Raw genomic sequence first — 7,064 nt, forward strand, 5'->3', positions numbered from 1 at the left:
TTTGTTGAGTAGTTGTTAAGCACAAAGCTACACAATGAATTATCTGTGTCGTGATGGCCCGGCATGGCCAGGTGGGTTAATTCAAAAACAAACAATCTATGCCGTGTTCGTCACTGGTATCAAAATCCAATACTCAGCTTTCTAAGTCTATAGATTTACAGCTGAGCTACTAGGTAGGGGTGGGAGGGTAAGGGTTGTACTGGGTTTCACACTGATATTACATATGCCTACTGAAAATTTGGTTTTGAGCCAAACAAAACAAAAACATACCGCTAGGGGCTTCCATTGCTCCATTACTGAAATTTGATAAGTTTTTACATTTTCTAACACATGAGTGTGCTGTATGTTCATAATGGCTACCATAAGTATGCCTATCAGATAAGCGAAAACTAATCTTCCCAAATGAAACCAGATAGGTGTTTGATTTCATGCTCGTTCTATTTATTTCGGTCACTTTGCTCGAGTGAGGTTTCAAAACATTTTATTAAAACCAGTTCTCTAAATGTTCGCCTCGCAGACAGACAGATAGGGAGATAGAAGGTGCTTTATCGAAGATCCTGAAGATTCAAAATCAACTAAGAACTGCAGTTATGAGTCATGTCAGTTCTCAGCATCACTAGTAACTTTTCATACAGAAATCTGTAAACAGAGGCCACTTTATAGTAAAAATAATGTACTTCCAGGTTTGGTATTCAATTAAGATCATCAAAGTTGCGTCAAGATTTATTTGAGTTAAAGTATTGTGTTTTTAAAGAAAAGAAATCCAAAACTAAGAGTAATAAACGTCTTTACTTCTTGCTTTTAAATTTCATATGTCATAATGTTTTGTAGCCTATAAAGTGCATAATGTTTCTCGTGAGTCATGGCATGCGCACGTTTCACTGACGTCATGTCGGTAGAAATTGAAACATTAAGTGTCTCCCTTATGTGAAAGCCTTTTGATGTCAACTGACTGACTGACAACACACTACTGAATACTAGTACAAGTGGTTAAAACAGGTGACATCGAACCTCCTCTACCCAAAAAAACAGGATTAAGAGTTACGATTCACTTGATATGCACAAACCGATTTCTCGTAACATTAGATGAGAAAATAAATAAATTACCCCTAGAGTTTATTCTGATGAGAGGCAGAGAAAACGCCATTCGCTTTAAGACTTGACAAATTGCGGCATCCTGCAGCAATTTGTCGAGAAATGAATTACTGTCATTCTCTCCAGGCGTATCGGGTATTGCACTGTCGTTACGTTAGAATAAACACGTTTCATACAGCGATTGCCTACTTGGTATCACTTCTCGAGATAAGAAAATCAACCAATCAGAGTGTCGCCACCTTACGTCTTCCCACAAGTATCCGCCTGAAGAGCTTTCGCATTCGCAGGATTTTATAAATAATTGAGATTGTTCGAGAGAAAGTAGAATGGCAACTGCGACCTCTGTGTGTAAGATGATGAACTTAAATCGACATTTTATCAACAACGGTTTTGCCTTTTTTATAAATTAACAATTCGAATAAAGGTCGCGTGGATGTTGACAACAGTTCGGACTTTTGAATTGATGAATAGAAACATATTAAACACTACCTTTATCAACGTCTTTAGGTTAACCTGAAGATGGCCCAGGAAGGTCGAAACGTTGTTCTCTGTGACGCAGATGGCCTAGCTGCTCTGTGCCATAAAACACCAAATCAACCAACCTGTTTTATAAGTAAAAGTGCTAATACCCACCAGTCGTTCTGAGATACATTTTTACTTCAAGTGGGTTTCTCGTCATCAAGAGATCATAACAAATACAGATATCGATATGGGGACCCGACCCCCGTGAGGGAGGAACACGTCACGAAGAACCTTCATCTGTTCTGAACTTGTTATTACCTTTAACGAGTCAACATATAGTGATTCATTGTTCCAGTGCTACTCGTTTCCTCTGACTTTGGTATCAAGTTCAGCTTCACCTTTGCAGTCAACTTCCATGTGACCCCCCCACAAATCGATTGCTTCTTCTTATCTGACCTCAATCAGTATTTTACGTCAGTGTTAATGAACGCTGCTATCGGACCCAAGTCAACACTTGGAAAGTTTGTGACTTAACGACAAATTACCATGACACAAGTAAAGCAAGCTTTCAGTTATTGGACGGTCACGTGACTGTCACCAGCTGACGATATTCAGAGGGTTAAGCCGTCGTATATCGCACTTACATCACTAGACACAGTAGTATGGATTACCAATGACATATTTAATTAGTTTATCAGTGGAGAGCCTTGCTCACTTGTCCGACCGCTATAATAAAGTCGTAACAAAATTTGACCGTCATGAATATCGCTTTTCAAAACAAAGGTTTGTTCATCTCAACGAACTAGGAAATATTAGCTGCCATGCTTCAAATGCTGGGAATGCCTGTTGGTGTTTAAACTGTATATTACATTCTTCAAACTAGAAAAAGTAAATAAATCGTACAACCGTAGTTTCGTAACCATTTTTAAATAAATCGTACAACCGTAGTTTCGTAAACATTTTTAAATAAATCGTACAACCGTAGTTTCGTAAACAATTTGTTCTTACACACACATATATATAGAAACAGATACACACGAAATACAACACAGTACTGTTTGATTGTTTTTATTACTTCCCGCAAACCTGCACGAGAATTATCAACGCTATCCGTCTCTGATTTAGCAGTATAAGACTAGAGGGAAGGCAGCTAGTCACCATCACCCACCGCCAGCTCTTGGGCTACTCTTTTACCAACGAAAAGTGGGATTGATTGTAACATTATAACGCCCTCACAGCTGAAAGAGCGAGAATGTTTGGTGTGACGCGGACAATACACTACTGACCTTCAGTGTTAATAAGTTATGTAGTTGGATCTCGCTAACCCTAAATTGCAGTTTCAGAGAAATAAAGGTGCTCGAACTTTGGTTCCATGTTAGATGTAACTTACTACTGCACTTCAAAAGAAGCTTGGTGAAGCGACATATCTTTTAGAAGTAACATTTTGAGGCTTTTTCGTGAAACAGGATTGTACTCTGTGTACTAATACTTTTCTTGATACCTTGGTAGAAGAGACCTAGACATTACAAAAACATAAAACCAGAATTTTAGCAACGTAAGTCCGCAGAGCTACCGATGTGCCACTTGGGGGCGTAAAGCTGTCATAGAGCTTTACCACATAACAAGATACAGTCTTATCAGATATTAATTTACAATGAAAACAAAGATATAAAAAAATACCTTGATTTTGCGATTTAAACTAAATTGGCACTGGCAGAAAGGGGCCTGTACCCCAGTTTTACCAGACAGTGTCTTGATAAAACAGAATAGAAAACCATGATAGATATCACACTAAAACGTTTCTCGCCTATTACCTGGACTTGTATTAGTTTAAGCACCTGGCGACAACTAATCTCTCACCTGTCAGATCATTGGAATTGTACAATCATTTTTAAATATACAGTGAGATGAATCTCATTCTATTTACCTTATAGTTAAAATTTGTAACTGAATTTGCAATGCATGGTATATAGAGCCTAATATTTGAGATCGGTCACACTGTGACTGTTTTGGTCATTACAGTTTTTTTTTTTCAGTACTATGACATATTATTCATCGATTCATTTCTTGCTAGAGGAATTAATCACATGTGTGTCAGGATTATCGTGAAAATTCGAATCTGTAAGATACTTTAACTATAAAAGACGTTTAGGAATACTACACTAGCCTATTACAGAGGGAAAATGTCTGAAAGTGGCGTATCTCTTGGTTCCAACAAGATTGGAATGTAATGTTCGGACGAAATGCAAATGTTGCGGATGCAATCACGTTTCATTCAACCTGTAGCAGCAGTCAGAGTACAAGCGATCAAAAACTTAGAATACAAGATATCATAAGGTCAGAATACAAACGGTCACAAACATAGAATACAAGGTATCATAAGGTTAGAATACAAGCGGTCACAAACATAGAATACAAGGCATCATGAGGTCAGAATACAAGTGATCACAAACATAGAATACAAGGTACCATAAGGTTAGAATACAAGCGGTCACAAACATAGAATACAAAGTATCATAAGGTTAGAATACAAGCGGTCACAAACATAGAATACAAGGTATCATAAGGTCAGAATACAAGTGGTCACAAACATAGAATACAAGGTATCATAAGGTCAGAATACAAGCGGTCACAAACATAGAATACAAGGTATCATAAGGTCAGAATACAAGTGATCAGAAACTTGGGATTCAATCAAAGAGGACAAGAAATCTGCGAATAGTAAAAATAAAAAAAAATCTTGTATTTTAACCGCTACCGATGTTTTAGATCGCTCAGTGACTTACCGACTTAGATGTGATTGGTCAGACCTAAACCAGTGAGTCTTTATAAATAGTTGAATAATCTTTATTATTGTGGTTTCCAGTAGGTGCGCAGAAAAATATGGAAAAATCGTTCTTAAGATGTACATAAAGGTTAAACTGGAATGACCATCAGTAAAAATGGTCTTAAGAAAGAAATATTCCTTATGGACACCAAAGCAGCATTTCGGTGGACAATGCGCAGACAAGCTGCTTTTCACTAAAACGAACATTATGTTAAAATTTAAAATACGTTGAACTAAACTTTGAATACTAGAATTAGGGTGTGTCAGTACGGCAAAAAAAAAAAAACAACACAAAGTTATTGTTCCAGGTCAATAGGTATCCATCTTTACATAATTTTAAAAGACCTTTAGGTACTGAGATGAGGAAGATTGTCGCCATATTGAACTGTTTTAACCTCATCTCGGGCCTTATTGTGTCATCTTGATTTATTACACTCTTGTCGTGAGCTACATCTTTGTGACTCTCGGACGTATTACAACCTAGTCTTGGACGTCATCTTTATGACTTCTTGACGTATTAGAAACCTAGGCTTAGACCACATCTTTGTGACTTTCTGACTTATTACAATCTAGTCATGGGCTTTATCTTTGTGACTCTCTGATTTATTTTAACCTATTCTTGGGCTACATCTTTGTAGGTTGATGACTCATTTTAACCTTGTTTTGGACTACAATTTTGTAGATTGATGACTCATTTTAACCTTGTTTTGGACTACAATTTTGTAGATTAATGACTCATTTTAACCTTGTTTTGGACTACAGCTTTGTAGGTTGATGACTCATTTTAACCTTGTTTTGGACTACAATTTTGTAGGTTGATGACTCATTTTAACCTTGTTTTGGACTACAATTTTGTAGATTAATGACTCATTTTAACCTTGTTTTGGACTACAGCTTTGTAGGTTGATGACTCATTTTAACCTTGTTTTGGACTACAGCTTTGTAGGTTGATGACTCATTGTAACCTTGTTTTGGACTACAATTTTGTAGATTAATGACTCATTTCAACCTTGTTTTGGACTACAATTTTGTAGATTAATGACTCATTTTAACCTTGTTTTGGACTACAATTTTGTAGATTAATGACTCATTTTAACCTTGTTTTGGACTACAATTTTGTAGATTAATGACTCATTTTAACCTTGTTTTGGACTACAATTTTGTAGATTGATGACTCATTGTAACCTTGTTTTGGACTACAGCTTTGTAGATTAATGACTCATTTTAACCTTGTTTTGGACTACAATTTTGTAGATTAATGACTCATTTTAACCTTGTTTTGGACTACAGCTTTGTAGATTAATGACTCATTTTAACCTTGTTTTGGACTACAATTTTGTAGATTAATGACTCATTTTAACCTTGTTTTGGACTACAGCTTTGTAGGTTGATGACTCATTTTAACCTTGTTTTGGACTACAATTTTGTAGATTAATGACTCATTTTAACCTTGTTTTGGACTACAATTTTGTAGATTGATGACTCATTTTAACCTTGTTTTGGACTACAATTTTGTAGATTAATGACTCATTTTAACCTTGTTTTGGACTACAGCTTTGTAGGTTGATGACTCATTTTAACCTTGTTTTGGACTACAATTTTGTAGATTAATGACTCATTTTAACCTTGTTTTGGACTACAGCTTTTCATCTAAGGCTATTTTATTTTCAAGTTCTAGGCCACACCTAACTCTCTAAACTCATTACAACGTAGTCTTTGGTTACACGTTTACCATTTTGTGGAACTTTCAGATAACATCTTGGGATGACTTTAGTCTTCTAAAATGATTGTTATGAAGTCCTGGGTTTCCTTGTCTCATTTGACCTAGTTTTGTACCTAAGATAAACATCTATATTAATTTTGTTTAATTTTAGATTACCATGTGGCTGTCTTAGCCTAACATTTAGCGTGAGGTAACACCTGTATGGGGGAAAACGTAAACAACCTACTATTAATTCAGCCATCTCTCCCGGGATGTTGCAAATTTATATTGGTTGTTATTAACCATGACATAGCAGCTCAACTACAAACTCTTAGCTTAGGGTGGATTTGAAATCTAATTACTGTTTTCGACTCAAGAAGTCAAACCCTTTCAACTGATGTATTGACCACGCCCAAGGTGTCATAGATTAACTTTATCATAATCCTACCTAAAATAATTTCAGTTTCAGGGTAGGCTGATACAGTAATAAAATGAAATGAGGTCTGCGCATGCTCAACGTTTGGTACTGCCGCCGAACAAAAGTTTAGCCAATAAAAAGGGATAGAGGGGGTAAATGTCTCATAAATTAATTTACTCCAGTCCTCCTTTAAAATCTTGAAGTGCGCGGCTATTGAGAATTCCCTCTTGTTATGAGAGATCTATACAACATCATAAAATAAGGTTATTTAAACAGATGTAGTGCCCTTTTTGAGCACATCCCATTGCTCGTTGTGGAAAAGGGGCAGAAAGAAATAAAATCTGTCAAATTACGTATTTATTATTTTGATGCCTAAACACTCAAAAATAAACGTTATTTCACAAACGCCCCCCAGTGGCTCAGCGGTACGTCTGTGGACTTACAATGCTAAAAACCGGGTTTCGATACCCGTGGTTGGCTGAGCACAGATAGCCCATGATGTAGCTTTGTGCTTAATTCAAAAACAATATTTCACAAACATTTCACCCCTAGCGGCTAAG

Source organism: Tachypleus tridentatus, chromosome 3 (assembly GCF_004210375.1).
Source record: "Tachypleus tridentatus isolate NWPU-2018 chromosome 3, ASM421037v1, whole genome shotgun sequence".
Taxonomy (NCBI): domain Eukaryota; kingdom Metazoa; phylum Arthropoda; class Merostomata; order Xiphosura; family Limulidae; genus Tachypleus; species Tachypleus tridentatus.